We start from the raw sequence: 22,157 nt of genomic DNA, 5'->3' as shown, positions 1-22,157 counted from the left end.
CCCTGAAATCTCCTCATATAGATCATGGTACCTCTAAAGGGGCAATACAGTGATGTCATCAAAAGGAGAAAAAACATTGAGGCAGCAAAACATACATTGCTTCTTTACATCTGCAGGCCAGTAATTTTGGCCTCACCTTTTACAAACACTTGGATTAGCACATCAAAGACCAATCTATATCCCAAAGATCAGGCCTGGCTAGCACCTGAGATCTGCTCCATGAGATAAGAGAAGCTGCCTCCAGTATACTGAAATTATTTACTTAAGACCATTTGAAAGGGAAAAATGTTTAACCTCATCCAAACTAGTCAGGACATTCTTCTAGGACAGATTCTCACTTAGCAGATTGACTCACAATTTACAGTACAAGTTCAGTGTCCTAGAAGGATCTGATCTTACAAATTAACAGATTCTGACTAGGGGGAAAGCTGATTAACTGGTTGGGGAGGAGAGCATAGAGAAGTGGTTACAGGAAAACAAAGGAATGGAAGTGACTCAGGAGCACTGTGATGGGTGTAGCCTGATAAACCTTAGCTCCTTGTGTCAAGGGAGAATGGACAAATCCAATTGTTATCCTATAAATTGCCACTGTTTAGGAAAATAAGGAAACTTCATTTTAATGGCTTCTGTACCTCTGTAGTTTGTAAAAGCGGCCTAATTTTTCATTAAAGTTAGCTGAGGATTATAAGATAAAGTCTTGCTTTCTCTGAACTATTATTTCACTTTAGTTTCAGGCTCTAGTTCCATAGCTCTTCTATATAGTACAAGATTCTTAAGTTCAAAAGGATTTCAACTGTTAATCACATAATCATTAATGTTATTCTACAAAGAAATTTAGATTGAGAATTCTGCTTTCTCTGTAGGCTCAACCTTCTGATAAGGATTCACCCTTGTCTGACAGGTTCCAAAAACAACTGCATTTCTTAAATCACTGGGTTGCATGTCACTAACTTCTCTAAAATTTCTACTTCTGATTTCAGCCTGGTTCCAACACTCGAGTGTTCCACATAGATAGACAGACAGACAGACAGACAGACAATGAACTGACTAAAACACCAAACATACATGTGCACACATCTGCAATTGATCGATCAATCTGACCCTTCAAAAAATGACAGGGAGAAACTGATGGTCTGAGAAAGGAAGGGACAGTCCCCAGGGCGGAGAAACACTGCTCCCCATTTCCCAGCCTGACCAGCCAGTCTCCTGCTTGTTAAAAATGGGTCAGGAAAGCGCTTTTGTTGATATAAGCCGGCAAAATAGACTATGACAAAGATGTTACCATTTTTTAGCCAAGGCTAATTCTGAGGCAGGGAGATTCTTATCAGACATGGGGACTGGCTCCTTAGTGACACACTTTGTTTCTGATGTCAAACAGTTAATCATAAGATCTTGCATTTTCCTGCCTCCTCTGCTTTGATACTCCTATTTCTTTAGTTTACCTGCAAAGATCTGACTCTAAAATAATCTGGTAATGCAAACTGCCATTTACTGGCTATCTTTCCCCCACTATACTCAGGCCACAAGGTGTTACAGAGATCAACAAGATACTCTTTATCTAAACTACCTAGTTGGAGGCTCCTAGGATGTTTTTCTAATTGCAAGCAATAATCTATATAAAAAAAGGATGGTTCCTTGGCAAAACTTTTTTCTAGGTCTGTCACTTTGGCCTCTCCAAGGGGATTCTAACCCCCTGTAAATTGGCCTTTACTTTGGCCTTTTACCCTTTTTTTTTTTTTGAACTGTCTTCATTAGCATTTCAATTGACCTCTATCTTCTAGTTAGAACTGGGTGGGGAAAAGGATCTTATGCCTGGAAATTGGCCTGCCTTAGTTTCCCAGAGTCTTTCTCACTAGTGGGCTTCCTCCTAGTGGAGGGTGATGCAAAGCAGACAAAGGAGGGGTGCCTCTTTGCAGAGACCATTCACATAGAGGTTATCACATTCCTTCCCCGTGCCCCCTAGAGATTTCCAGGGGAGTATACCTTCACAGCAGATTTTCTACAGATTACCTCTTTTACTGGAACCACATGATTTGTTGAGAAAGAACCTTGTGGGGGCCAATCCACACCAAAGGAAGGTCATTCTGATGAACAATAAAAGCCAAACTTACCTTTCTTTACCCTCAAGCCCAGATCCTGAGCTTTCCTGTGGATCTCAGAGAAGTGATTAGGAATTAAAACCTTGGGGGTCGATCGATTCTGACCCATGTTAAACAATCTTAATAAACAGAACTAGGAGAAAGATATTAAGACAATACACACACTGGGAACACACGCACAGATCACACTCCTACACTCGCTCGGACCCGTCCTCCACTTACACGGGTGCGCACCACACTCACCAGTCACACAGAGATTTCCGAATTTGCCCAAAGGGCGTGTACGTGATTTTCACCTTCGAGGTTTCAGTTCTTCCAAGCCTTCTCCTGGCGCCAGGTTTTCCAGATCAAGTTACTAATTAGCAGTACATAACTCGAATTCTGCAGCCAAAGAGAGGTCAATTTTCTCTTGCAAATACATTTTAGGGTTGTAAGGGGGAGGTCAGGAAGAAAAGGTAGGGAGGTGTGGGGGCCATTTGGGCTCTAGATATCGGGCAGTCACCTGCTGGAGGTCTGCCTCATCTCTGGGGATAGGACAGAAGGGAAGTCATGGTGGGGAGCAAAGGGTGGATCTGTGGGATTGTCCTTAAGAACTGGGTATAAATGAGGAACATTAGCCTCAGAAACAGGCATGAGGATAGTAACCGAGGGGCACTGGGACATGGGCTTCTTCATGGGAGAGGAGACCCGAGAGGCTTTTCTCTCATAAGAAGGCCTCTGAATCTTTCACAGCATCCTCTACATCTGATTCAAAAATGCCCTACAATCCACAAGGCTCCGGGAAGCTCTCCTGGGCTGAGGGTCAGATAGAAATCATTCAGGCACTCCCAAGTTTTTGTTTTTTTTTTTTGGTTTTTGGTTTTTTTTTTTTACAATCTCATTTAACATGACAAAGCTACTCTGTAGTGCTAGTGACTGGAACCCAGAGAGAGCCCTTAAGACCCACAACAAAGAGTTCCCTTTTGCTAAGTGAATTTCCCAAGGTCCTAAGAAAGGAGGGTGGAGGGAGAGGGAAAGAGAAAGGCGGCGTTTTCAAATCTGGGGACGTGGATAAATTACTTAGGTTCTGCTTTGGGGGCAGGGTTTGGGGTTTGGGATGTAAACACTTGAAATATGGCTATGGCAAGGTGTAATTGTGGTGAAATTGATGTTCAAATATTATATATCACTGCGGTGATATATAATAGGTGATATATAATAGGTTTGTTTTCACCTATCATGCATTACAAGGTTTATGTGTATCTGGTACCAGACACGAGGTGATTACACAAAGGGCCATGTATATATGATTTACCAGACATGAGGTAGATACACAAAGAGCCATGTCCATATGATTTATAAAATTTACATGCATCACGTACCAGACACGAGATAGTTACTTCTTATTATTACTGACAGCCATGACAGATGTTCTCTCAGGATAACCATACATCAAGATAACCATACATAGCACTGGTTTTGCCTGTTGCGGGGTCACGTAGGTCAAGATGACCATACATAGCACAGGCTGTGCCTGCCGTGGGGTCATAGGTCAGGATGACCATACAGGCACTTAGGCCTTGGTCAGTTAAAGGGCCAGCTTCCCACATATCACGGTATATATATATATCACAGTCCCCCTGTTGTTCACCGATTTTGCTTGAGCGGGCCCAGTAACGCCTCCATCATGAGACTTGTTGTTACTGTGTTTGGCATATCGAGTACGTCACGGGTAGCTTGCCAGGCTCTGCCGTGCACGGTTCAAATATTAAATGTAACCAATTATTGTGAACAACTTTATAAAAATAAAATTAAAAATACTGTAGGACCTCAATATGTGGATTATGTTTTTATGCTAATAATTTTCTTAGGTAATTAATTTTAAGTAAAGGTAAAGGTAAAGGCCCTCCCGCTGATTGTCGATTTGCTCGAGCGGGCCCAGGAACGTCTCCATTGGAGACTTTGTTGTTACTGTGTTTGGCATATCGAATACTCTCAGTAGCTTGCCGGGCTCTCCAAGAGGGACTGAGGAATCGAACTCGGGTCAGCCATGTTGGCAGCTTGTAAGGCGAAAGCCCTACCGCTGTGCTATCGCTCCAGCCCCATTCAACATAGTAATATCCATTCACTAAACAAACTTAGCAGTTTACAAAGAAACAATCATTAATCTGATAAGCAACTATAAAAAGCAGTGAGATAGTATCATAAAAATAATATTCAATGAAATCATTTGAGGAAAAGGGTACCAATGTAAAATTAAAATGTCCACCATTCAGGAAAAAATCTGTACTCAGAAGCTAATATAATGTACAAAATAATCTTGTACAAGTAAGTGATTCAACTAGATATGGGGCCCAAGAACTCAATATAGTAATTACTTTTTAAATTATTCTAATATTATTGCTATATTTAAACTTGTAATCATATACTTTATATGTATTCTAGCCTCTGACTTAACAGTTTGCTTAGACAAATGTATTCACCCATGTCTGTTTGTGAATATAGAAAAGATTTCTTTTAGCTTGCATCAGACAGAAATATTTATCTCAGAGGACTGAACTCACCTTGCTGGTGAAATCGGCCATTTCTACATTCAGACTCCTTCACCTGACAACCGAACGGCAGCTGTCATTTGAGAAAATGAAGGTTTTCTCAAATATTCAAATTTAGTGGGGTGACACAAAAGCAGACTTCTGAGTAGATGGTTACTATTTTTTACTGTTTTTGGACCATTCCTGGTGGTAGTTTATGATAACAGTAATAAATTCTTCAGGAATGTCTTCTTACCTTTCAATCTTTTCTAATTTTCTTTCTTTTCTATTTGGAGATATTCAATCCTGTATTATCTATTATATGTGCCATAAATACGTATTTATGCACTGTACTTTTGTCATTAGTAATTTTACTCATCCCTGGCTTCACACGTTTTTCTCCACAGAATAAGCAAATTAGTCCTCCACTCCACTTCTTTATTTTGTCTCCGGAAGAGATCCCTGTAGAATTTAATTCCTTTTCACTAGATAACTGATCTACTTCCCAAGCTTTAAAAAGGTTTGTATTGTGACATATATAAAAGATAAAATTGACATCTTCAGGGGCTGGAGCGATAGCACAGTGGGTACAGCATTTGCCTTGCACGTGACTGACCCGGGTTGGATTCCCAGCATCCCATATGGTCCCCTGGAGCACCACCAGAGTAATTCCTGAGTGTAAAGCCAGGAATAACCCCTGAATATCACCAGATGTGATCCAAAAAGCAAAAAAAAAAAATTGGCATCTTTGTTCTTATGTGTTCAGCGATGTTAACTACAGTGATGATGTCGTGCAACCAACTGCCTTCCATCTTCCTCTCCTCTTCCTTCTGCAGGGTAGAGACTGCTCTGTAAATAATGCACATGCTTTTCCCCCTTCTCTCCAGGAACCTGCAACCACAACTCTGTTCTGTTTCTAAGATTCCAACTACTTATTAGAGTTCCTGTCTAAGCTGATTCAATATGTGTTTCTCTGTTTCTCACTGATTTGTTCACTTAGCAGCATGTCTTTAGTGTTCACCATGTGTCAGAATTTTCTGAGAAGCTCAGTAGTGCTCTGTTTTATGTCTATACAGCATTCTGCTACTTCCTCTTCTACCACTAGACACTTGTGTTGCTTCTTCTATGCTTGTGCTATTGTGATTAATGCTGTGTGCTTGGTTGTAATATCTCTTTTTGACTCTTTTCAGTCTTTTGGGCATCTAACCTGAAGTCAAACAGCTGTACTATATGATAATCTTATTCTAATTTTTGTTTTTAGAATTTCATTTTAAATTACCACTATTATTATTATTATCATTATTTTGTATTTGGGAGATATGGGTCCTGGAAGGAAGTCAGACCAGAAGGGTCCGTATTTAGAGGAGATGCAGAAACACTGACAGATATGGTGTCAGAGTATGTAGCTGGTCTGGTATGTTTTCTACTGAATAAACCTTCCTTACGTGGGAGTCAACAGGATCAGTGCTTAATGGTGTGTCTGGACATCAAGTCGTGGGCATGTGTCAGGATGGAGGTGCCTGCAATTCTTGGTCATGCCGTGACCTGGAAGTACTGTGTCACCTGCTCCCAGGCTGCTGTCTTTCCCATCGGCTTTGTGAGGGTCCAGCTCTGACTCCAGGCTTTCTGTTTGTTCCCTTTTGACTTACTTGTGCTTTATTGACCTCTCCACCTATGAGCCCTTGGGGCTAATATTTTCCCCTCTCTCTTTGTTTATGAGCACTGAGGCTAGTAATGTGTATGGATTTGGTTTTATACATAATTAGGTGGTGGTGGCAGGAGTGGAAACGGGGGTTGGACTACACCTGGTGGTGCTTAGGGCTTATTGCTGGCTCTGTGCCCAAGGATCACTCCAGGAAGTACTCTGGGGGACCATATGCGATGCTGGAGAACAAACTGGGGTCAGCTACACAGCCTTATCCTGGTTCTATCTCTCTGATCGTACAAATTTGGGTTTAAGATAAACTGCTCTTTAGTCATCGTATGACCGTTAAGAAATGAACTTTTCTTGGGTCCATTTATTTAAAAATGCAAATTATTTCATAAGAGGTAAGTAAAAGGGATGCTGCTGTGTGTGTGTGTGTGTGTGTGTGTGTGTGTGTGTGTGTGTGTGTGTTTTATGATTAAAATCAGTTCTTTTATTGAGGGAGAGAAGTTACTCCAGTGTTCCCTGGTGGAGAGAAAGGGGGAAAGTGGGAAGTCAAGTTTGCTGGTGAGAACTGAAGGCTCTGCAAACATTGTCAGAATCCAGGCTTTTCTGGATCTTTCCATGCCTTGTGTCTACGGATCGGCAAAGGGTTCTAGAGGCCAAATTAGAGGATTCTTTCAGCTGTCAACCAAGAGGCTTTAGGTCTTCTCTCAGCCAAGGCAACCAGTGAAAATAGAATTTATTTTTCAGAATCCTCTGGGGAATTAAATAGTCTCTTTCGCATCGCATTATCATGCTCCCTGCTCTTGATCCTCTTTTCCATGCACTCTTTCTTCAAGCATTTTTCTCATCTCTCAATCAAGATCATTGCAATGACCAAACATTTCAGAGAGCCGTGATTTTTGTGACATTCCTCAAGCAAGTTTACCAAGATGTTGCACTCTTCAGTTGTGCAAGTGTGGAGATAAGTCGGGATGCATCCTTAGGAGGAGGTGACGGACCCCAGCAGAACAACCCAGCGGCGGCCTGGCCAGGAGCCTGCAGCAGAGTCGGGCGATTCGCCCAGCCCGGCGGAGACGAGGCTCAGGGCGCATGCGCGGGCGTGCCCAAGTACAGCGGCCGCGAGGGCCCTCGGCGGCTCCGCTGGAACATAGTTTTGAGAAAATTAAATGTGGGGAACGTTAGCCAATTAAAAATTATTATGATAATTCAGATGATATGCTTATAATAGTGTAAATACCATTTATGGTTTTAATGGATAGTTAGAACAGTTCCCTGGAAGCCACTGCCCAGTCCCCACCTCATATGCTACTTCTAGTCTGTCGCTTGGTTTCCCCCCCTACATCCCTTGCCTGGTGATTGCAGTATAATACTTATAAACATGTATATGTATGTGCATATATGTATATGTATATGTATATTCCACAATTGTTAAGTAGATTGAGTAAATGATAGAACTTTGTAGACCAGCATTACTCAACAAGGGATCAAATAACTCCTAGGGGCCCCTCCAGGATGTTACAAGGGGAACACAGGTTAAAATCATATAAATGGGTGATTTTTGCCTCTAGTCTTGTGACAAGGTTAGAATACCAACTGATAGAACGGGGTGCCACAAGAAGAAACAAGGTCCGAAGGGAGTTGTAGTCAGTGAAAGGGTGAGAAACAATGATTTGGGCCACTGGTTTTGTTCACTCGTTCTGGAGATTACTAAGGTAGTTCAAGTGTCAGCTCTGGATATTAAAGTATTTTTCTCTTCCATCAAATTTTACTCATATTGAGATACTATATTTGTGTTTATATATATATATAAACATATGCATACATATGTTGCATTTTGATTATTAATGATTTGTGATTATTAATGGTTTTCTCTCTCCTTGGTGATTCTTCTTATTCTGAAGTTCATCCTAGTAGCATTCTAGCTAATTTAGATTCCATTTTTTTGGGGTCACACATGGCGATGCACAGGGGTTATTCCTGTCTCTGCACTAAGGAATCTTGGAAAATGTTCCCTGTGCATTGGAGAAGAATGTGTATTCTGCTTTTGAGGGGATGAAAAGCCCTGTGAATATCTACTAGCCCTTTCTCTTCCATTTCTTCCTTCAGCACCAGTAGTTCCTTTTTTAGTTTTAGTCTCATTGATCTATCAAGAGGTGATAAGGCAGTGCTGAAGTTTCTGACTACTATTTTGTTGCTAACAGTGTCCTCCTTGAAGTCTATTAGCAGTTGTTTTAAGCATTTTGCTGACCCCTCTTGGGCACGTGTAAATTTAGGAGTGTAATTTCTTCCTGATGTACATATTTCTTGATTATTGTGAAATTAAATAAATAAATAAATAAATAAAATAAAACCAAGCTCCCGGAAGCGTGCGGCCGCATTTGTGGCTTTGCGACCTCTTACTCTCAAGTTCTTGCTCTCAGAGAACCCAGCAGGCTACTGAGAGTATCATTCTCGCATATATTACTGACTCGGAACACCTGTAAAGGTGATTAGAGGCTGCCCCAAAAGCATCCACTGCTCTCGGAGAGCCTGGCAAGCTACTGAGAGTATCCCGTATGGCAGAGCCTGGCAAGCCACCTGTGGCATACTCAATATGCCAAAAACAATAACAATGATGGTCCTCATTCCTCTGACCCTGAAAGAGCCCCCCATATGTCATCGGGCTACACTAGCATGTGACAGGGATGAATGGAGACGATACTGGGACCGCTCGAGCAAATTGATGAACAATGGGGTGATAGTGATTGTGAAATGGCCTTTATTGTCACTTCTTATCTTTTTCATCCTAAAATTTATGTTGTCAGATGCTAGTATGGCTACCCTGGCTTTTTTGAAGAAATTGGTTGCTTGAAATTTTGTTTTCCTTCCTTGACCTTGAGTCTATTTTTACTCTGACTGTTTGTGTTTTGCTTATAGACAGCAGAATGATAGATTTAGATTTTTAATCCATTTTTCAGCTCTGTGACTCTTTATTGGTGCACTTAAACCATTGACGATGAGAGAGAATATTTTCATTGGGTTTTGTGTCAACATTCTGTAGAAGGTTGTTGTATTTTGGGGTTTTATTTTGTGTTACACTAGCACCTTCAGTTTTTCATTTAAGGTTTAAATCTACAAAATTCCTGAGCTGTTATTAATTCATGAAGTAGTATATCATTCAAATCTGAATGAGAGTCTAGCTGGATACAGTATTCTGAGGAAATCATTTCATTGAGTTTTTTTTTAACTATATCCCAATATCTTTGGACCCGGAGGGTTTCGTCTGATAAGTCTGCTGAAAATCTAAAAAGTTCTCCTTTGTATGTGATTTCTTCTTTGATCTTGCTGCTTTCAGTATTGTGTCTCTATCTTTGCTATTTGTCGTTCTCATTATGTTTCTTTGATTCGTTTTATTAGGGTCTTTTTTAGCTGGTACCCTTTGGGCTTCTTGGATCTGGATGCCTGCATTCTCCAGCTCTGGGAACTTCTCAGTAGTGATGTCATTAACAGTTACTACCACTATTGGTAGTAATTGGGCTTGCCTCCCTATTCTGGTACTCAGATGATTTTTATGTTATGCCTCTTGAACTCATTCCATATATCTCTTACTCACCATTGAGCTATTTTGAAGTCTTTTTACCATATTCTGTTATTGCCTTTATGTTTTCTGGAGCACATCTTCAAGCTCACTAATTCTGTCTTCAACAGTTGCCATTCTACTGTTGAGGGCATCCCCTGAGTTTTTTATTTCATCTACCAAAATTTTTATTAGTGACTATTCTTTTTGTAGCTTTTTTTAAATTTATGCTCTCATTTCTTTCTGTATTATATTGACTGCCCCTTCCACCATTTCTTTCATATCCTCTCTATTTTATTGGGCTGGAGCCATAGCACAGCGGGTAGGGCGTCTGCCTTGCACGCAGCCAACATGGCCGACCCGAGTTCGATTCCTCTGCCCCTCTCAGAGAGCCCGGCAAGCTTCCGAGAGTATTCGATATGCCAGACACAGTAACAACAAAGTCTCCAATGGAGACGTTACTGGGCCCACTCGAGCAAATTGATGATCAACGGGAGGGCCTTTACCTCTCTATTTTATTGGATGTCCATTCCACTGTTTCTTTGAGCTCAATAACATCCTCTTAGCTTCACCTCAGAATTCTTTATCAGAGAGATTCTTAATGTGGGTATTCCCTGTTGAGGCTTCAGCTTGGTCAATAGTGTTCTCTTCTTCCCCCTTCAAGTATAGTATCTTCCTCTTTCAAGTATAGTACTTTGGTGCTCCTGTGCGAATTATGTGGGACCTCTAACACTGATCCAGGCAATATTTTCTTTTAAATTAGGTTTGTACAGATTCTTGTGTTCACAGTTATTTTGTTGAATTTTGATTGGAATAGAATGGCAGACTACTGGCTTTATGCAGCTGAGGTAGCCAGGCTTTAGTCATAAGAGTTCTGTAAAGGAAGCTGAGATATGGGTCCAGTGCAGCATGAAAGGGAAATTAATTGTCAGATGCATGATCTGCAGCAACCCAAGAGGTCATGCCCCCTGCCACAGGTATACCTGGAGGGAAGGGTCCCTGTGTTGGTGCAGATCCTGGTTTACAATTCAAGTCTCACTTCTAGAACACTTGTAAAACCGCAGGTGTCTGCTCTCACATAGTTGCTCATTTGGGCCATGACATGTTTTTTAAAACTATTTTTGACAAGAAACTCGTGTGGAAATTTGAGTCAGATTAGGAGCGTTGAACGGGTTCTGAGATACTGTTTTCATTAGCACAGTGCTGCTGCACATTCCTTCAGTGCAACCTGAATATTAAGATGGAGCTTTGTTGCTGAAATTCTGCTCGGAGCTCTACTTCTCACTGTTTTCCTACTCACTGCTGTACCTGAAAAATTTTTCTTCCTACACTCTGGGCTCCCGGTGTGTGCTTGTTTCTGCTGCTGCTTGTTAGCTGTGAGTATGCAGCGGTCTGTGCACAGGTGAGATGTCCAAGTAGGATCCAAGCTCCGCACACCTGTTTTCTCAGAGTATCAGGACTTGTTGTTCTTGTGACCCTTCTTTCCTCTGCATGCCCTTAGATTCTACCTTTCCCTGCCCCGGTAAGTGGGTAAGCAGTGAGTCCTAGGGTTTCTTCCCTCAAGTCAGTTTAGCAGTGTTCTCTTGTTTTTACCCTTTGGTATTGTGTCTTAGTCTACATCCCTGTGGCGCTGGTTAGGGCCTTTCTCCAGTTCGATGTCATGAAGAGAGAATATTCCTGGTAGGACTCTGTAGTGAAGGTGGCTGCCCTTACCAGAGTTTCGAAAAAGAAAGATTTCATTGGGGCTGCCCAGATTTCTTAAGAGTTCCCAGCAAAGGACACCACGAAGTGTTTGTAGTTGAGGGTGAACTGAACTTGCATTTGTATCTCTAACACTATTTCTATCTTGCATTACTAATATAATCCTTGCAATTTTAGTGTCCTATTCTACCTACCTTATATCTCTCTGATCCCTCATTACACAGGCGAGTAGTTTTATGCTCTTTCCTTCTGAAAGTAGCTTTTGGGAGAGATGGGGAGCTGCTGGTTACCCCAGATTTCTCATTGCTTGAATAAACTTTAAAACTTTGTAGATCATATAGATATTTTTTGTTTTGTTAAGGTTTCGAATGACTCTGTCTCCAGCATTTTTTTCACAGTAGAGGTAAGTAGAACTCCTATAGTCTCAATTTGAATCTTTTATTATACTTCAAACTTCAATGTCCATGTTCCCTGAGGTTTGCTGATTTGTAGAAGAAGTTACTAAGGTAAAGGTAAAGGTAAAGGCGCTCCCGTTGATCGTCGATTTGCTCGAGCGGGCCCAGTAACGTCCCCATTGGAGACTTTGTTGTTACTGTGTCTGGCATATCGAATACTCTCGGTAGCTTGCCGGGCTCTCCAAGAGGGGCGGAGGAATCGAACTCGGGTCGGCCATGTTGGCCACGTGTAAGGCGAACGCCCTACCCGCTGTGCTATCGCTCTTACTAGCTTTATTAATTAATGATTCTTCGGGCTCGCCACTATACCACCAATGCAGTGGTAGGGCATCTGTCTTGCATGTGGCCAGCATGGCCGAGTCTGGTTCGATTCCTCTGCCCCTCTCGGAGAGCCCGGCAAGCTACCGAGGGTATCTCGCCTGCATAGCAAAACCTGGAAAGCTACCCATGACATATTCAATATGCCAAACACAGTAACAACAAGTTTCACAATGGAGACTTTACTGGGCCTGCTCTAGCATATTGATGAACAATGGGAGGACAGTGATTCTTCAGGCCTCTGTTTTTCATCTCGCATCTATAAAAATCAAAAGTAAAAACGTGAATTAAGTTTGTGCATATTCTGCTCTGCTTATCTGAAGTATTTTTAACCTTTTACTTTTGATTTTGTTTATACCTTTTTTTAAAATTAATTTTTATTAGTGAGACACCATGAGGTACAGTTGTAGACTTACAAATTTTTGTGCTTGGGTTTCAATTATACAATGATCAAGTGGCAGATAAACTGACCTGGGTGGGGGAGACCAGCTTAGCTTAGGGGACGAAAAGGAAGAGTCAGAGGCTCAGGGTTGCTTTGTCTCCCAAGGTCTGAGAGGACGCCTGGGGGGCTTGCAGGGAGAAATCCAAGTCCCAGGTTTGAGAAGCAGCAGATAAACTGACCTGGGTGGGGGAGAAGACCAGCTCAGCTGGGTGGGAGAGAAGACCAATTTAGCTTGGGGGATGAAAATGAAGAGCTGTTTACACCTTTTAAGAAGAAGCTTTCTTTAGTATATATTCATATATAAACCGAGAGGTACTTAGACTTACTCCTGACTTTGAACTCAAAAGTCTGCTTCTTTGGGATCCCAGAGAGATAGAACCTAGGTTGGTAGTGTCCTAGGTAAGTGCTTGATGTTCTACCTTTTTGGCTTCTACCATTTTAAACTTGCATCACACATGGTGTTTGACAAACGAGTACACAAATAGGACACTCCTTTAAAGAATCTGATAAATTACAAGACCTATTTAGTTAAGTTTATGACTAAAGAGGGATATGCCACCACCCTTTATAAAATTACCTTGGAGATTCTAGTAAAGGTGTTCAAATTGTTTCCTTATTTTGTAGGATTAAGTTGTAGAAAGATCCTTTGCATCTGAGTGGTTGGGGGAAGGGATTGCTTTATTTTGCCCTTGACATACTTTTATAAATGGATTTTGAGAATTGAAATTTCTCTTATAAGTCATTTATATCACTAAAATTATTTTCAACTTCAAAATTCTTTTTAATGTGAATGCAATAGTTGGTGCTTCATACACACACACAAAAAGAATGTGGTTGACCTTCAACTAATTTCAAAATTGAAGCTGCAATTTAATCCTTACATAACATATTTCCTCTTTTATTTCTTGTGCATATCAAATCATTGTTACCATTTTCCATTAACATGATAGAATTATAATGAATTCATATACACACCAATGTTACCGATGAAATTAGTTGGTTAACAAACTTAATAAGCAATGAAAAATATAGGTTGAATCAAAAACCCAAGCAAAGGAAATAAGTGTCCTGCTAATCCAGTCATCACCAATTGAATTTAGCATACCAAAGAAGTGAGGCCACTAATGAGATCTTTTTTATTCAGTTCCAATCTTCAAGGGCACTGGCCACTATTTCTATGTGGTAGCAGCAGGGCTAATTGCAGCAGCCAAAGTCACTGCAGAGTTGATGAGGTACCAAACTGCAACTTCTGGTCCATTCTGCATTCCTCAAGCTAGTAAACCCAGATAATGTGGAACTGGACTGTGCGGCTGTGCGACACATTATAAGACACTTCCTACCCATTTTCCACTATTACTACACCATGTCTGATGGGTAGGCAACAAATCATAGAGAAAAACATAAATATATGCCTCTCAGAGAGCCCGGCAAGCTACCAAGAGTATCCAGCCCACAGAAGCAGAGCCCTGCAAGCTCCCTGTGACGTATTTGATATGTCAAAAACAGTAACGACAACAGGTCTCATTTCCCTGACCCTCTAATCATTGAGAAAAGACAAGTAAGAAGAGGCTGCTAAAATCTCAGGGCTCGGAGGAACAGAGATGTTACTGGCACTTGCTTGAGTAATTCGATGATCAATGGGATGACAGTGATACAGTGACAGCACAGTTGATAGGGCGTTTGCCTTGCACGCGACTGACCTGGGTTCGATTCCTCCGTCCATCTCTGAAAGCCCGGCAAGCTACTCAGAGTATCCCGCCCTCATGGCAGAGCCTGGCAATATCCCCATGGCATATCTGAAATGCCAAAAACAGTAACAACAAGTCTCACAATGGAGAAGTTATTGGTGCCCACTTGAGCAAATCGATGAACAATGGGAGGACAGTGCTACAGTGCAATTTAATATTTGATGGCGATATTAAATGTTAGATTGAAATGTACAGCAAAATAGCTGGCTACTTCTTTTCAACAAGACTGCTTTAAGGGTTTAAGATAACTTTTACCTTATATTTATGTCACATAAAGGAGTAGATTTGGACAGTCCAGGTGGAGGCTAGGGACCAACATGAAACCTGCATTCCTGAAGCTTTCAGAAAACATTGGGCTCTTTCTAGTTCTTAGAGATTTTGAAAATATGTTATTATTTAATTTTTTAACTTTTCTGTGAAGAATTTTAGCATATTGTAAATGTAATGAGTTTGAAACTTTGTGGTTAAATTGCAGGTTTATTTATTTTATTATCATATTGAAAATACTAAAACTTTTATATTCACAACTATTGTGTATTTGGTTTCTAAGATTAAATTGAAGTTTACTGATTAAATATTCTTTTTTGAAAAACTAGGTCATCATGGTTTGAAATTTCATCAATAAATATTTTCTCTTTTGTTTCTGATAGCATTTTTATTTTTGATTGTATCTTCAGATTCTGGATAAATTTTCTGAGATACTTTTGTATTTTAATATGGTATGGAGTGATAGCACAGCGGTAAGGGGTTTGCCTTGCACGCAGCCAACATGGCCGACCCACGTTCGATTCCTCCGCCCCTCTCGGAGAGCCCGGCAAGCTACCAAGAGTATCTCACCCGCACGGCAGAGCCTGGCAAGCTACCCGTGACGTATTCGATATGCCAAACACAGTAACAACAAAGTCTCCAATGGAGACGTTACTGGGCCCGCTCGAGTAAATCGACGAACAACGGGAGGGCCTTTACCTTTTTTTACCTTATGGTATTTGGTGAAGATGATGTTCACTTAAACTTTTTGTAGACTTTGAATGTTTTATTATTATCAACCATTTTTTTGACCTGAGAATATTTACAGTGGATGTAATTTTCATTCCTTTAATGCTTACAAGGCAGAGTCTCCTGCCCCCATGCCTGGTTGTCCTCATTGGGGCCCCTTGGAGGTGGGAGGGTTGAGTTTCCCTCTATGCTCTGAGCCGAGCCCCGGCAGCTGAAGACCTCCGGGACCCAGCCACAGCCATGCTGAGACCACTCTCCACACACTAGGACAGGTGTCATTCATGAAGGAATCGGCAGAGAAACCCAGGTGTGCAGAACCTGGGGCTGAGATTTGCAAGGCTGCTCGGTTTGGGACTGGGCCTCCTCCACCCAGATCTCCCATCTTCAAGTAGCTAGACAGTTACACGCACCAACTGCCGTGTAACCCCATCAACAGCCAAGATCCAGAGACTATAAAACCAAGCTCCCAGAAGAGAACAACACAGAACCTCCTGCTTCCGTGCCTGGCAGTCCTCACCGGAGCCCCTTGGAGGGGGGAGGAAGGTTGAGTTTCCCTCTCTGCCCTGAGCAGAGCCCCGGCAGCTGAAGACCTCCGGGACCCAGCCACAGCCATGCTGAGACCACTATCTACACACTAGGACTGGCCTCAAGCATGAAGGAACCGGCAGAGGAACCCAGGTGTGCGGGACCCGGGACTGAGATCTCCAAGCCTGCTGGTTTGGGACTGGGCCTCCTCCATCTAGATCCCCCATCTTCTAGTAGCTAGACAGTTATACCCACCAACTGTCGTGCAAACCCATCAACAGCCAAGATCCAGAGACTATAAAACCAAGCTCCTGGAAGTGCACGGCTGCATTTGCAACTGTGCAACCTCTTATTTTCTAGTTCTCACTCTCAGAGAACCCAACAGGCTACTGAGAGTCTCTTTCCTGCATGTATGCCTGACTGGGAACACCTGTAAAGGTGGTTAGAGTCTGCCCTAAAAGCCTCCATCACTCTTGGAGAGCCTGGCAAGCTACTGAGAGTATCCCGCCCCAAGGGCGGAACCTGGAAAGCTACCTGTGGCATACTAGATATGCCAAAAACAGTAACAATGATGGTCCTCATTCCCCTGACCTTGAAAGAGCCCCCAATATGTCATCGGGCTACACTAGCACGTGACAGAGATGAATGGAGATGTTTCTGGTGCCCGCTCGAGCAAATCGATGAACAATGGGGTGATAGTGATAGTGATAGAATGCTTACAATGGTCCTAAAATATCATTCTATAGAAGAATAAAAATAACTTGCAAAATATAGAGAAATAAAAAGTATTGATAATGAAATTAAAAATTAAGCTGAAAAAGTTATGGAAACACTAAGAGAAGTGCAAGATACCCAAATATCATTTTTGGTCCATTATCTACTTTCAGCACACATCTCCTATTCCTACCGGTTCCTCAAGCCATCATTTTTTTTCTTTTTTCTTTTATTTATTAATTAAAAAATTTTATTAGTGAAACACCATGAGGTAAGTTGTAGACTTACAAATTTTTGTGCTTGGGTTTCAATTATACAATGATCAAGTACCCATCCCTCCACCAGTGCCCATTTTCCACCACCACAGATCCCAGTATCCCTCCCACCACCCATCCCTCCCATCCCACCCTGCCTCTATGGCAAGGCATTCCCCTTTGTTCTCTCTCTCCTTTTCGGTGCTGTGGTTTGGAAAAGAGGCATTGAGTGGCAATCATGTTTGGTCTACAGTCTACTTTCAGCATGCTTCTCCCATCCTGGGAGGGTACTCCCAACACCCTTTATTTGGTGCTCCTTTCACTCTCTGAGCTCCCTTTGCCCCTAGCATGTGTGGCTGGCCTCTAAGCCATGGAGCAAAACTCCTGGTACTAATCTTGGTCACTCTTGGGTGTCAGTCTCCTATTTTGTTACTTTTTGTTCCCCAGATGAATGCAATCTTTCTATGTCTATCCCTCTCTTTCTGATTCATTTCACTTAACATGGTACTTTCCATGTAGTACCACTTGTATGTAAATTTTATGACTTCATCTTTCCTAACAGCTACATAGTACTCCATTGTGTAGATGTACCAAAGCTTCTTTAACCAGTCATCTGTTCTCGGGCACTCAGGTTTTTTCCAGATTCTGGCTATTGTAAAGAGTGCTGCAATGAGCAAACAAGTGCAGATGTCACTTTGACGATACTTTTTTGCCTTTCTGGGATATATTCCCAGGATTGGTATTGCTGGGTCAAATGGGAGCTCAATTTCTAATTTTTGGAGAATCGTCCATACTGTTTTCCAAAAGTCAAGCCATCATTTTCTTAGTGATCCCTTCTCTATTCCAGCTGTCTTCTCCCCTTTGCTCATGAGGCTGGCTTCCAGCTATGGAGCAATTTTCCCGTCCCGTGTATCTACTATTCTTAGGTGTCAACTTCATGTTATGTGGTTTTATACTCCACAAATGAGTGCAGTTCTTCTATGTCTGTCCCTCTCTTTCTGACTCATTTCACTTAGCATGATACTCTCCTTGTCTATCCACTTATTACAAATTTCATGACTTCATCGTTCCTAACAGCTGCATTGCAAGCCATAGTGCCTCAAAGTAGAGAGAGAGTATGGTTAATATTGTCTGCCACGGAGGCAGAGGGAGGGTAGGAAAGGAGGGGTATACTGGGGATATTGGTGGTGGGGAATGTGCACTGGTGGAGGGATGGGTGTTTAATCATTGTGTGATTGTAACCCAAACATAAAAGCTTGTAACTATCTCACAATGATTCAATAAAATTTAAAAAAAATCTAAATATGACAGTCAAATATTGTTTTTCTCTGGAAGCATTGAGATTACAAAACAAACACTGTAGGAGCTTAATACATGGATTATGTTTTTTAATGTTAATGAAATTTTCCCTTAAGTAGTTATGTAACTAATTACATCTTGTTCCTTTGAATCTACATTTCAAACCATCTCTCTATTAATCAAGACAGAACGAATCTTCTAGCAATGTGGAGTTTCTGTCCACATAATTCATTATGATAAAGGAGTTTTATGTTCACATGATTGTATGCAGAAAGATTATTCGACATAATAATCCTCATTCAGTATACAAATTTCACAGTTTAAGAAGAAATAATCTTTAATCTGATAAAAAGCAAGTATGAAAAAGCAGTGAGATAGTATCATAAAAATGCTATACTGTAAGAATAATTCTGTACTCAGAAGCTAGAATAATGTACAAAATAATCTAGTAAAGTAAGGAATTCAACAAGATATGGGACCAAAGAAATCAAAATAGAAATTACTTTTTAAATTATCCTAATAATGTTGCTACATTTAAATTTGTATTCAGAGCTTCATATGTATTTTAGCCTCCAATTTAACAGTTTACTTAGAAAAACGTATTCACCCATGTCTGTTTGTGAATATAGAAAAGACTTTTAGCTTATATCAGACAGAAATGTTTATCACCAAGGACTGAGCTCACCCTGCTGGCGAAATCGGTCATGTGCACACCCAGACTCCATCATCAGACAAACAGCAGCTTTCATTTGAGAAAATGCAGCCGTTTTGTCAAATGTGGCTTTTTTGAATGCAGCGGGTGGGGGTGGGATAGTGGTACAGAAGCAGCCCCTGGAATACAGACTTCTGAGTAGACAGTTACTTTTTTTTTAATGCTGTTTCTGGACCATTCCTGGTGGTAGTTTGTAATAACAGACTTCATCAGGAAAGTCTTCTTACCTTTCAAGTCTTTTCTAATTTCTTTCTTGTTCTTCTAACCATTTGGAGATACTTGTTATTGTTGTATCTATTACATGCGCCATAAATATGTGTGTAGGCATTTTAATTTTGTCTTTAATAATTTTTATTTATTCCTGGCTTCTCTAGTTTACATGTTTTCCTACACAGAATAAGCCAATTAGTCCTCCACTCTGCCTCTTATTTTGTCTCCAGAAGAGATCCCTGCAGAATTTCATTCCTTTCCACTTGATGACTGATCTACTTCCCAAGTTTTAAAAAGGTTTGTATTGTGACATATATGAAAGAGAAAGTTGGCATCTTTGTTCTTAGTGTGCAGCGATGTTAACTACAGTGATGATACTGTGCAACCTTCTGCCTTCCATCTTCCTCTCCCCGTCCCTCTGCAGGTGGAGACTGCTCTGTAAATAAGCACACGCTCCTCCCTCTTCTCACCAGGAACCTGCAACTCTTCATTCTGTCTTCAAGATTCCAACTCATTAGAGTACCTGTCTAGGCTGAATCAACATAGCATTTCTGTTTCTTGTTGGTTTATTCACTTGGTGGCATATGTTTAGGATTGACCATGTGTCAGAATTTCCTGAAAAACACAGGGTTTTTTTTGGTTTTTTTAATTTTTATTAGTGAAACACCATGAGGTACAGTTGTAGACTTACACATTTTTGTGCTTGGGTTTCAGTTATACAATGATCGAATACCCATCCTTCCACCAGTGCCCATTCTCCACCACAACTGATTCCAGTATCCCTCCCACTCCCCTTACCTCCCATCCCACCCTGCCTCTGTGGCAGGGCATTCCCTTTTGTTCTCTCTCTCCTTTTGGGTGCTGTGGTTTGCAAAAGAGGCATTGAGTGGCAATCATGTTCAGTCTATAGTCTACTCTCAGCACGCATCTTCCATCCTGGGAGGATCCTCCCAACACCCTTGATTTGGTGCTCCCTTCTCTATCTGAGCTGCCTTTTCCCCCAACACGTGTGACTGGCCTCCAAGCCATGGAGTAAATCTCCTGATACTTATCTCAGCTATTCCTGGGTGTTAGTCTCTTATTTTGTTACTTTATGTTCCCCAGATGAATGCAGTCTTTCTATGTCTGTCCCTCTCTTTCTGACTCATTTCGCTTAACATGATACTTTCCATGTAGTACCAATTGTATGTAAATTTCTTGACTTCATCTTTTCTAATAGCTACACAGTACTCCATTGTGTAGATATACCAAAGTTTATTTAACCAGTCATCTGTTTTCGGGCACTCAGGTTTTTTCCAGATTCTAGCTATTGTAATCAGCACTGCAATGAACAAACAAGTGCAGATGTCACTTTGACTATACGTTTTTGCCTCTCTGGGATATATTCCCAGGAGTGGTATTGTTGGGTCAAATGGGAGCTCAATTTCTAATTTTTGGAGAATCGTCCGTACTGTTTTCGAAAAGAGTTGAACCAATTGGCATTCCCACCAGAAGTGAAGGAGGGTCCCTTTCTCTCCACATCTGCGCCAACACCGGTTGCTTTTGTTCTTTTGGATGTGGGCCAGTCTCTGTGGTGTGAAATGATATCTCATTGTTATTTTGCTCTGCATCTCCCTGATGATTAATGGTGTAGAGCATTTTCTCATGTGCCTTTTAGCCATTCGAATTTCTTCTTTGAGAAAGTTTCTGTTCATTTCGTCGCCCCATTTTTGATGGGGTTGGATGTTTTCTTCTTGTGGAAGAGTTAAAGGGGTCAGTGCTTAATGATGTGCCCAGAGGAGGGAGGTGTCTGCAAGTCTCTGGCCATGCCATGACCTGGGGTTACTGTGTCACCTGCTCCGGGCTGCTGTCCTTCCTGATTTCTCAAGGTCCAGCTCTGTCTCCAGGCTTTTTGTTCCCATTTGACTTGCTTGTGCTTTATTGACTTCTCCACCCAGGAGTCCTTGGGACTAATATTTTCCCCTCTCTCTTTGTTTATGAGCACTGAGACTAGTCATGTGTATGGATTTGGCTTTTTACATAATGAGGTGTTGGTGGTAGGAGTGGGGAGCGGGGGTGGGTCACACCTGGTGGTGCTTAGGGCGAATTGCTGGCTCTGTGCTCAGGGATCACTCCAGGCAGTGCTCAGGGGGACCATATATGGAGCTGGAGATCAAACTGTGTTCAGCTACACAGCTTTACTCTTGTTATATCTCTCTGAACTTACAAAATTGGGTTTAAGATAAACTGCTCCTTTGTAATTGTAATAGCAAATGAACTTTCCCTGTGTCTGTTTCCGTAAAAATGAAAACTAAGTATTTATTAAGAGGTAAGTAAATTGGTTATTGCTGGAGCATACTTTTGAGAAAATTAAAAGTGGGGAACACTAGTGAAATTTAAAAAAAATATGACATTTTAGGTGATATGCTTATAATAGTTTTAATACCAGCTATGGTTTTGACATACAGTTAGAACAGTTCCCTGGCCAACAATTGCCATATCCCCACCTCCAGAACCATGTTATACTTTTAGTCCATCCCTTCACTATGCCACCACAACCCTTGCTAGGTAATTGCAGTATTATGCATAGAAGCATACATATTTTAATAACTTTTTGTATCTTGAAATGCTGTAAACTTGTGCCTGTTTCTTGTTTTCACAAAGAGTTTGAAATCAGGTTGAATATGGAAGCTATTTTTTGAAAGTAATTTATTCATATGATGCTTACTTGTATAGCCTTTATGTCTATTACATAGAGTAGGTAGGGATTGAAGGAGATTTTGTTACTGGGTTTAGGTTTGTAACATTCTTTAACTGTTATGGAATTGGAGAGTTACAGTTAAACCAGAGCCCTTAGGTAAGATTTTCAGTTGTAACTGTAGTCTGACAGTGTATGAGATGAGTTTTTAGTTCTCATCTGACAGGGTAGGAGATAAGTTTCTGTTGTTCTCGGTGAGTCTGTCTTGAGATTTCTCAATTGTGTTAATA

Source organism: Sorex fumeus, unplaced genomic scaffold (genome assembly GCF_029834395.1).
Source record: "Sorex fumeus unplaced genomic scaffold, SorFum_2.1 ptg000046l, whole genome shotgun sequence".
NCBI lineage: Eukaryota > Metazoa > Chordata > Mammalia > Eulipotyphla > Soricidae > Sorex > Sorex fumeus.
The sequence above is the reverse complement of the archived record's forward strand: the minus strand, read 5'-3'. Positions refer to the sequence as shown.